A 12,500-nucleotide genomic window follows, 5' to 3' on the forward strand; every position below is an offset into this window, starting at 1 on the left:
ACCCAGAAAGAGAATAGAATAGAATAGAATAGAATAGAATAGAATAGAATAGAATAGAATAGAATAGAATAGAATAGAATAGAATAGAAATCATTTAATAATCCAGAGGGAAATTCGGCACTACAGATCGCTCACATTGAACAACACTAAACATTTAGGTAGTCAATAGGACTAAAATAGGAATAAGAACATTATAATATAAAAAATACGAATAAAATAGAATAAAGAATAAAATACGGTCTGGGATATACATTCTGGTATGTATATACATTCTAAAATCTTAAATATACAACTATCCAGCCAAAAATATACAGAAATATACAGTAAAATGTACAGTTTTATTATTCAATAGTCCGTAATGATAGAAACAAGTATGGAGGTGGTGTCTGCATGTACATTCATAAGGACACCAAATTCATTAACCGTACTGACCTATATCATGAGGCAATTGAAACCGTATGGGTGGAAATTCTATTTGAAAGGGCTAAATCTGTTCTAGTCGGCACAATCTACAGATCGCGAGATCAAAATGGCTTTTATGATACTCTGGATGTGTGCTTAGCTGGACCTGAGGATGCTGAAAAGATTCTTATTGGGGATTGGAACACGGATATGGAACAAAAAGATGCACCCGTCTTCAAATCCTTCAATAGATTTTGTGATCTGCACGGCCTCAGCCAGCTGATCACCCAACCCACAGGTATATGTGAATCAACTCTACCATTGACCTCATCCTGACCTCTGACAAGTCCAATATCTCGAATAAAGGGGTTATAGCATGCGGGTTAAGTGATCATTATATGATATTCTGTACTAGCAAAAAGCTAAAACAAAAGGCTGGCTGTCACAAAACAGTCACATCTAGAGACCTCAAAACCTACTCTAGTGAGGCATTTAACCTTGAACTGGAGAGTCTGGACTGGTCAGATGAGCTCAATGGTACACTGGTTGAAGAAACATGGCTTGGTTTCAAAACCAAATTTTCAACAATACTAAACGACATGGCCCCCCTAAGAACCACCAGGGTAAAAAATCGCGCTGAGCCGTGGATGCACTCCGAAATATTGCCCGCTATGAAAACCAGAGACAAAAAATGCTCTGAGTTTCGTAAAAGTCAGTCATAGCTTACCAAAAGCACGAGCAGTGAACTCCAAGACCACGTGACTGAACTCAAACTGGAAAGAAACAGACTAAGAAACGACGTAAACTCCATGCTCAAAACTGCAAAAAAGGAATTTCATGAATGACAAAACTGAGGAAAACAAAAACAAACCAAGTGAACTTTGGAAATTACTCAATAATAAGATTCTCAAACATAAACATAAAGACGGACAACACGCTCATCACAGACAAGCTGGATGTAGCCAATTACTTAAACATTTTCTTCACAAACATAGCCACAACACTGGTAAACAAACTACCCTCCCACTCAGGGCATTATGGGGTAGAACACATAGTAGCTTACTACAAAAACCTAGGGGTCCGCAAAGACGACTTCAAACTGGAAATGGTAACAACAGATGAGGTACTCAAAAAACTGAGCGCCCTCCAACCTAACAAGGCCACTGGCCATGACAACATCCCCTCCAAATTCCTCAGAGACTCAGCAGCCGCCATCACCCCAGTTATCACACACATAATAAACCTCTCCATAAAACAGGGACACGTCCCCAAGGACTTAAAAATTGCGAGAGTGACCCCTCTGCACAAAGAGGGCAGCAAATTAGACCCAGGCAACTACGGCACTGTTTCTATTCTTACCTCCATCTCGAAAGTCATGGAAAAAATTGTCTACGAACAGGTCGAAAAGTACGTAGCGGAAAAAAAAATCTAATCTACGAATTCCAATCTGGCTTCAGAACATCCCACTCCACTGACACATGCCTTCTCTATTTGAACGACCACATCAAACAAGAGGTGGACGTGGGCAAATACTGCCGCATGGTCATGCTGGACCTACAAAAGGCCTTCGACACTGTCAATCACTCCATTCTGATTGACAAGCTAAAAGCAATTGGTTTTGATAGTCTATCAGTGAGCTGGATGCAATCCTACCTTGAGGGGAGGGAACAGATGGTGGAGGTAAACGGTAGCCTACCCCCCCCCCCCCTCACAGTGAGCTGTGGTGTTCCACAAGGAAGCATACTAGGACCGCTACTGTTCCTAATTTATGCAAATGACATGTCGTCAGCTTGTGACTGCAACTTGTTCTTGTTCATGGACGACTCAGCCCTGCTGGTCTCTGACAAGAACACGTTACAGGTTGAAAAAACCCTCAGATCAGAACTCGGCTGAATCTGCACCTGGCTCGCTGATAACAAACTATCATTACACCTGGGTAAAACAGAGTCCATTCTCTTCGGATCAAATAACAAACTCAGCAAGACCGACGGCCTCTCAGTTACAGTGGGTGACAATATTGTCACAAGGAAAGATGAAATTACATACCTAGGTTCCATCCTAGAGGCAAATCTTTCCTGTGACAAAATGGCATCCAAGGTAATAAAAAAAGTCAACCAACAAACTAGATTCTTGTACCGGATCTCCTCTCTGGTAAACAAGAATACCCTGAAGACTCTGGCAGGAGCACTCATTCAAGGGTACTACGACTATGCTTGCACCTCATGGTACCAAAGCACCTCAAAGGCGCTAAAAACAAGATTACAAACATCACAAAACAAACTGATCAGACTACTACTTGACCTTACTCTTAGAACCCACCTCACCCCTGCCCACTTTGACTACCTAGGATGGCTTAGAGTAGATGATAGAGTACAGCAACTTGCAATGGGCCTGGTCTTCAAGATACACTATACGACTAAGGTACCCATGTACATGTCAAAATACTTCCCAAAGGTCAGTGAATACCACAACCACAACACCAGAGGAAGCTCAACAAATCATGTTAAACCCAGATTCGACTGAAACAAGGGACTAAACACATTTCGCAATTATGCCACAACAATGTGGAACGCCCTACCCAAAGCTGTAAAGGAATGTGAATCACTACCCACATTCAAAACCGCTCTTAAAGAGCACCTACGGGAGGCTGCAATTCGAAACTGGCCACCGTAAATGTCCAAACCCCCCCACCCCCACCTAATAGACAGTCCCCTCCCCACCGTATGTATATTATTCTCTCCCCACCGTATGTATATTTCTCTCCCACCCACCCACCCCCTCCTAATGTACAGTCTCCTCTCCACCGTATGTATATATTCTCTCCCCACCATATGTATATTTCTCTCCCACCCACCCACCCCCTCCTAATGTACAGTCTCATCCCCATCATATGTATATACTCTCTGTCAGGATCTATGGGTAACAGTACTGTATATTTGCATATCATATATGTCACAAATGTAACAATACTATATACCTGTATGTCATGTATGTCCCTATGCCATAAATGTCATGATGTTATATATGTTGTGTATGTCATAAATGTCACTATGAATTGAAAATGGGGGACCCTGATGTAAACAAGTCAAGTCAAGTCAAGTCAAGAGTTTTATTTGTCACGGCATACAAGTATACAATGAAATGCGGGGGGTCTTGCCCGCAACGATTGTGCATAATACAATAGTAATATATAATAAGAATCCAATAGAACGACATTGTGCAATAAAACAAGTAAACAAAGTAGGGCATATCGGTATATGTACATGAGTTATTTACAGAGCATGGTAGGACATGCTAGGTCCTGACTACTGCAATGCCCTTTACACGGGCATCGACAAATCCTTGCTTCACCGCCTACAACTGGTGCAGAACGCAGCCGCGCGCCTCCTCACCAAAACAAAAAAACATGAACATATCAGCCCAGTTTTGGCCTCGCTCCACTGGCTGCATGTCCGCTTTAGGATCGATTTTAAATTAGCCCTAAATGTTTTTAAATCACTAAATGGCACGGCTCCTCCCTATCTGTCTGAACTCCTGCACCGCCACACCCCCCACCGATCCCTCAGATCAGCTGACCCGCTGCTACTGGTGGTGCCTAGAACTAGGCTCAAGACTAGGGGAGACAGAGCTTTCTCCACCACAGCGCCTAGATTGTGGAACAGCCTCCCCCTCAGCGTACGGACCGCCCAGACCGTGCAGGCTTTTAAATCATTTTTAAAAACCTACCTGTTCTCCTTGGCCTTCCCCCCCACTTAATCACCACTAGACCCCTGGCCCTTCTATCTTCTTTGCTTTACTGTGTCCTACCTGTTTTTATTACTTTAATTGCTTTACTATGTTTTTAATCTTATATCTTGCATCATATTATTTTGTTTTATTACTTTCATTGCTTTATTATGTTTTTAATCTTATATAATTTGTTTTTGTTTTTATCAACCTGCCTGTGAAGCACTTTGGTGCCAGCTGCCGCTGCCTGGAAATGCGCTATATGAATAAAATTGACTTGACTTGACTGACTTGACTGTGGTAGTGCAATACACTGTTAGCTACGAATGAGGCACTGGGTCTTTATGTACACTGCTATACAATGCTATATTATACAATCTCAAGTTATACTATACTATTCTTAAAGTGACCTTTCCTTTTGTAAAGTGACCATAAGTGTGAGCGTGTGCAGCATGAGTGTGTGTGTGCTCATGTTAAAGTGGCTGCTAGTGTGTGAGCGTGTACAGTGTGTGTGTTGTGTGTGTGCTCATGTGTGCTTGTGTATGGAGAGTTCAGTGTTCAAGGCTCTGATGGCCTGGGGGAAGAAGCTGAGCCGAAGTCTCTCTGTCCTAGTTGCTGGTGTTCGCAGGCGTTTGCCTGACTGCAGCAGCTTGAACAGGTTGTTGTTGTGGTGGTGAGGGTTCTTCATTATTCTGCAGGCTCTGGATTTGCTCCTCTTGTTGTATAGGACCTGCAGGGGTGGTAGTGCAATACCCGTGGTACGCTCGGACAGGACGCTCTTCTTGTCCTGTGCCGTGCTGTTTCCAAACCAGGCAGTGATGTTTCCAGTCAAGATGCTCTCTACAGCTCTGGAGTAGAAGGACTGGAGTATCTTCCCAGATACTCTGAACTTCCTTAACTGTCTCAGGTGGTAGAGGCGCTGCTTCGCCTTTTTTGGGACTGAGTCTATGTGTGTTGTCCATGTCAGATCCTCTGAGATGTGGACCCACAGGTACTTGAAGCTGCTCACCCTGTCCACGGTAGCCCCATTTATCCTCAGTGGTGTGTGTGTCCCCTGCTGTCTCCTCCTAAAATCCACGATCAGCTCCTTGGTTTGACCAATGTTCAGGAGCAGGCTGTTGTCCTGGCACCAGCGTTCCAGTACCTCAACCTCCTCCCGGTAGGCCTTCTCGTCGTTGTCCGAGATCAGCCCCACCACCACTGTGTCGTCCGCAATCTTCACTATGGATTTGGAGCTGAACTTGGCCAAACAGTCATGTGTGTATAGTGAGTACAGCAGGGGGCTCAGAACACAGCCCTGGGGGGATAGATTAAATATGGTGGTGAACACAGGAGCTAGCTGGTTAGCACAGGACTTAAGTATGCGTCCTGTTATTCCATCTGGGCCAGCAGCCTTTCTGGTGTTCACCTGCATAAATGCTCTTCTCACACTGTGTTCCATCAATGAGAGAGCGTCCCCGCCCCCCCGCGGATGCCCCCCCCCCCTCCACAACAGCCGGCGCGCCAGTGACGTCACTAGCCGGTGAGCTAGCGTTGCTACTGTTTGCCCCAAACCGTGCGTAAAAGGAGTTGAGCTGGTGCGCAAGAGAGGCGTCGTCGCTCCCCATTGAGGGGCCGTTATCGTCCTCAGTCCCCGCCATAAGCCTCTTGTGTCATTCTGTGCCATTTGTGCCTCCATTTTGTCAGCATATTTTGTTAGCAAGTTTAACAGCCATGCGCAGAGTGTAGACTGTTGTCTTGTACTCTTCCATGTTTCCTGTCTTTCTGCCCAGGTTGTAAGCTGCTCTGATAGTACTGTCCACCCACGGTTTCTGGTTCGGGAACACCCTTGCCTTCTTTGTGGGGACGATACTATCAGCTAAGGTTGCTATGAAGCTAACAACAGTCTCTGCGAACTCGCTGACGTCACTGGCGCTTCCTTGAAACATTTCCCAGTCTACGTCCTTGAGAGCGTCCTGAAGCATGGCCTCTGATTGGTCGGACCATCTCTTTACCTCACGTGACACGACGGCGTCACGTGATCTCTGTCTGTAAGCAGGAATCAGGAAGATGGAGTCATGGTCCGATGTGCTTGTAGCCCCCGCTAATGGAGGAGCCGGTACAGCCTTGTAGCCGGCTCTGAACGGGGTGTAGCAATGATCCAGCGTGTTTCCTCCCCTGGTGGAGCAGGCGATGTGCTGAAAAAAGGATGGCATCACTTTCTTCAGATTTACCTGGTTGAAATCGCCGGCTACGATCATGGCTGCGTCTGGGTGTTTTATCTGGTGGATGTTGAGATGCCCCTGTAGCTCCGCCAGGGCCCTGGCGGTGTTCGCTTGGGGAGGGATGTACACCGCAGACATGATGATCGCGGTAAACTCTCGGGGGAGATGAAACGGGCGCCATTGAATGGCCAGATGTTCCAGGTCCGGCGAGCATGAACTGGAGAGTATCCTGATCTCCTTTGGGCTAACCCAGCTGTTGTTTGTAAGGAGACAGACACCCCCGCCGATGCTCTTACCGAAGGCTTCTATACGGTCCGCTCGGAAGACGGTGAAGGAGTCCGAGGGAGAGACGCTGTGATCCGGAGTCGCTGGTTTCAACCATGTCTCCGTGAAGCACATGATGTTACAGTCCCTTACCTCTCGCTGGAATCGGACCCTCGCCCGTAAATCGTCCATCTTACCCTCTAGCGAGGGAAAACGTCTTTCTCTGGTCTGCATCCCCTTAACAATTGTGTGTATTGAGCCGTACTGTATTGTACCCATTCTGCAATCTGTTAAATAACATTTTCATTCATTCATTCATTCATTCAGTAATATGTGTGAAAATGTAAAGTGAAAAGTGTCCAGGAAGATTTCGCCAGGCTGTACTGTCACCCTGTGCTCAGCGATGCAGTGAGGCACAGTGATGCATTATAGAGAATGCGAATGGCAGACCGAGTCAGATAAACGCTATTGGCAACGTGTGACGTGTTATGTTGCCAAAATGATCACAGTTGCAAACTCCTTGAATGAAGTACGTCACTCATACACTGGAAGCACATTCTCGTACACCTGCATTTGCATACAGACATGCCCCGCCAGCTCCTTATAAGGCGAATGACTGTGTGCAAAACGGAAGTGAGAGGCTCTACATTGCATCTGTGCTGACCCCTGTATACAACAGATAGTGCGGAAGCGATTTGCGACTGATCAACATTTTATTAGATTAAAATGTATTGTCATCATACAGCACAAGTACAATACAACGGAAATAAGTTTAGCATCTAACCAGAGTACAAATGTAACAGTAAAGTGCAATAGTAACATAAAATGCACAGGTGATTGAAGTATAAAATATATAAATACTACAGAGTAATAGTGGTCATCAGATGCATGTACAGAGTTGTAGTATTAACCTGTTAAGCCCTAGCCATATTTTCAGAATATTCCCCTAAAAGTACATACCCAAGTAAATGGAAGATTACTCCACCTCTACAAGGTTCATTAGCATGTTATTGGTATCTAGGAACCTCAGGGAATGTATTCTCAGTGTCAGAAATATTTTGGCTGTTACTACAGTGGATCGGTAGGTAGAGTAGTGGTCTGGTTATCGAGGTTCCTTGTTCGATTCCCGCTCCTCCGGGGCAGCATGTCGAAGTGTCCTTGAGCAAGACACTTAACCCCTAATTGTTCCCGATGAGCAGGTTGGCACCTTGCATGGTTGCCTCTGCCATCGGTGTGTGAATGTGTGAGTGAATGGGTAAAATGTGAGGAACAAATTGTAAAGCACTTTGTATAAAAGCGCTATATAAATGCAGCCATTACCATTTACACTTGAGTAAATTGTAATGAACCAAAGGAGAATATTTTTTTCATCTTTGACTGTGAAAACCGTGCCAACATTGACCAACCGTGAGGAAATGCCACTGAGCTCATTCAGCACCTTATTGAGATCAAGTGTACTAAAAGTCTAAGCAGATTAATGAAGGGCAGATGATTTACAGGCGTTCATACCAGCGGCCATCAGGCTCCACAACAGTGGGCAGCGACTAGCAGCCTCCAGGCTCCACAACAGGGGGCAGCGACAGTGACTGCTACCAGACATTGACCTGGGACTTATAGGAACCCAAGGAGGACAACCTACACTACCTTAGGCTTACTGCACCCTATGTGGATACTGTGATACTGTGAATAATGTATATTTCAGTGGATACCGTGATACTGTGAATAATGTATACTCAGTAGATAGTAAATTATAACACTACCTCATGCATACTGCACCCTATGTGACACTGTGAATAATGTGAATATTCCTCAGCTAGTCAGATAGTAAATTATATTGACCATATTGATCAAATTGTTTACACTGCCTGTGTTGTTTTTTACTACCTGTATACTGTGTTGTTTTACTACCTGTACCCCCCCCCCTCCCCCCCATGCTGCTATGATGCCTGAATTTCCCCAAGGGGATCAATAAAGGAATATCTTATCTTATCTTATCTTAGATACAGTACTGAATTTTGCCATCCGGACACATGCAATTTGAAATATGAATATATAATATAGAATAGCAGGCCTATAAATGACCGGGATGGATCGGGCCAAATCTCCTCTTACCAATGGCAGAGTTAAATATGGATTTAGTACCACCAGGCGCCCGTTACAAGGCAGCAAATACGTTCACAGAAAGGTAAAGAAACAATATACGTTGTATTGTATGGCAATGACGGTTTGTTCGACCTGTGACATATAATCATGAAAATAACGTCAATGTTGTTCGCATATAATCTTTTCAGCAGCTTTGACAGCAGCTGGTGCGAGCTGGGTAGTGTAGTTTTATGAAATTTCGACGCCCATCGAAAGCCCTGGGTCTCCTCTTTCTTAGGATTACAAGGACTTCATGACGGCGTCATTTCCTCACATCTAAATCATCCGGTATCCAATGCAATGCACCAAGATCTTTTGAACTCATAATAACACTTAAACTCATTGGTAAACAAACGTAGCTCTGAAAATATACACTTTGACTGCTGTTGTTTTGATAGGGTTACTCTTAACTCTTGGCTACCTTTGAAAAAGAAATGCAACAATAATTAGTACGGACTGTATTGATCTATTTATGACATGAAATAAATCTTTGTACCGGTACGATCGGCTTAAGGGGTTAAAGAGAGGCATCATCCATCAGCATACAGCTGGAACAGCCATCAATCCATGCCTCTAATCTTCAACCGAGCTGATTACACTGTGGATCAGTTAGTGCCACTGTAGCAGAGAGAAGCACAACGCAATGATTGATGTGGCGTGATTATATAAGCTTCATCCATATTTAATTAGTAATGTAGCCTGCTCATTTACTCCCTGTAGAGAGACAACCAGCATGATTTAACTGCCTCTCTTGCTCTAGTGTTGTAAAATTCCTAAGCACCTATAGCCAACAGAGGGTAGTTAATCGTAGATGACCTCTGACCTCGCTGTGGCGTTCAATAGGTCTTCATGTTACAGCTACACATAGGCGACAATGGATGAGTGATTCACACAATTAACAATTGCGTGTAATGTTGGGGAATAGGTTAATGTAATTTATATGGGAGCACATGTATCATAGATTAGAGACACATTACAACATGATAGGTAGGGATGTCCCGATAAAAAAAAATTGCTCTCGATCTGATCCCGATCATGTGATTTTGAGTATCTACCGATACCGATCTTTCCCGATCCGATCAAAATTAAATTAAATTAAAATTAAAAGAAAATATATTTTTTTTCATCCCAATTTCTCACATTACATTCACCCTGAATGTTGATGTTATCCAGGTGAAAAGTTAACTTCATTCAAGCGAGGCATTGCAATCCTTGAAATAAATCATTTGATGTATAATTAAATCAAAGGAATGAAGGCCTCACTATGAGTTTAATACGTGAACATGGTCATGTTTGTTGAATCCCGATCGATTCCGATCTTCGGAAAATCACATGATCGGATCGGGACATCCCTAATGATAGGTTATTATCCCTCACTCTATGTGTGGTTCCTGTCAATCTGGAGTTACAATGGTTATAGTCTTTCATGTGATTTGAAAGGAAGTGCAAAGAGTCTTAGGAGCAGATCTCTGATGATATCTGATAATATCACTGACAATTTAATCCACACCATCCAATACAAAGTTACATTATGTAGGAACACAGTCGTTACCAAATCAGGTGGCCAGGATATTTAGATAAGACGCATTGTGATATACAAAGATACCATGGCTACCACTGTGGTACTAAAGCAGGATAGAGGACTTCAACTATGGCTACTACTGTAGTACTAATACAGGATGGAGGACTTATACCATAGCTACCACTGTAGTACTAATGCAGGATAGAGGACTTCAACTATGGCTACTACTTTAGTACTAATGCAGGATAGAGGACTTTTACCATGGCTATCACTGTAGTACTAATGCAGGATGGAGGACTTCTACCATACCTACCACTGTAGTACTAATACAGGATAGATGCAGGAGAAATGCAGATGGCTACCACTGTAAATGGATAAGGCATTATGCTGAGCGTTAGCTATTAACAAGAAAAGAGCTGCCCTTCCGTCCGCATCGCTCTCTATGTCTTTTAGTGTTTCCTCATCCTGTGTACAATACTTCAATCAATAGTTTCTCATCATGGCATCATCTCTCTCACCTCTCTCTCCCTCAACTCACCCTATCTCTCTCTCAACTCACCCCATGTATCTCTCTCAACTCACCCCCTCTCTCTCAACTCACCTCTCTCTCTCTCAACTCACCTCTCTCTCTCTCAACTCACCCTCCAGTCTTCTGTCTTTCTCTCTCTCTCTCTCTCTCTCTCTCTCTCTCTCTCTCTCTCTCTCTCTCTCTCTCTCTCTCTCTCTCTCTCTCTCTCTCTCTCTCTCTCTCTCTCTCTCACTCCCCCTCTCTCTGTTTTCTTTCTAACCCATCCTCTTCCCTCTAGGGCTGAAATGATTCCTGGAGAAACTTGAATAACTTGATTACTAAAAAGCATTGAAGCAAATCCTTTGCATGGAGGCCCCGTTTAATCGACACAGAGGGTGGACACACACACACACACACACACACACACACACACACACACACACACACGCACTAGCATACACACACACACACCCACTGGCACACATGCACGCACACACGCACACACACACACACACGCACATGCGTGCACACACACACACACGCACGCACGCACGCACGCACACACACACACACACACACACACACACACACACACACACACACACACACACACACACACACACACACACACACACACACACACACACACACACACACACACACACACACACACACACACACACACACACACACACACACACACACACACACACACACACACACACACACACACACAGAGTTGAAAGAACGAGGAAAGGCAAAATATTCCAGCAGCAGCTCATACTGTATGTGAGAGCACACAGAGCCAGGTAACAGGTTCTAGCACAACAAATATAGCAAAGCACCGAAAATTCCGTTAACCTGTTTTTCAGAAAATTCCGCCTAAAGGTACATGCCCAAGTAAATGGAAGATTGCTCCACTTCTACAAGGTCAATTAGCATGTTCCTGGTATCTAGGAACATCTAGGGACCTGGGGGTATGTATACCCAGTGTCATAAATATTGTGTCTGTTACTAGGCTTGAGTAAATTGTGATGAAACAAAGGAGAATATAAATTATGATTTTTTTTGTGCATCTTTGCCGGTGAATAACACCATGAAAACATTTAGGTTATTTTGATTACGCTCACTGAGCTCATTCAGCACCTGCGATCAAGTGTACAAAAAATCGAAGCAAATGATTATAATCCATTTTAATTATAAATTCATATTTGACGTTGAACTTGACCTTGACCTTATTATGGCCAAATCATACATATATGGATGGGGAGAAAGCTCCTCTTTCGAATGGCAGTGTTAATCTGGATTTAGTCATTTCCTCACGGTTTTATGATAAAAGAGATATAATTAGTATTTTTTCGATACATTCTTATTTACGGTCAATCTTAAAAACATCTGTAAAAATTTAAATATACACTTTGCCTGCTGTTTTGATAGGGTTAATGTCTTTACTCTTGGCTACATTTGAAAAAGAAACACAACAATAATAAAGCAAAAGTATTTCTTATCTGATAAATCGATATAATCTGAATCGGAATAATCTGTAGAATACTCGATTACAAAAATAATTGATACAGATACAGCCAGGATTAGTCCTGGAACCACTGTTAGGGGGCCGTTTGGGGGCTGTTTGGGGGCTGTTTGGGCATGGTTAATGGTAACAATGACCGCGGGGGGGCTCTCATACAGCTGGTGACAACTGCCCGACGCGCCGGCTTTTTGTTCATTCATT

This window comes from Notolepis coatsorum, assembly GCF_963971535.1.
Source record: "Notolepis coatsorum genome assembly, chromosome: 16".
NCBI classification, from domain to species: Eukaryota; Metazoa; Chordata; class Actinopteri; order Aulopiformes; family Paralepididae; genus Notolepis; species Notolepis coatsorum.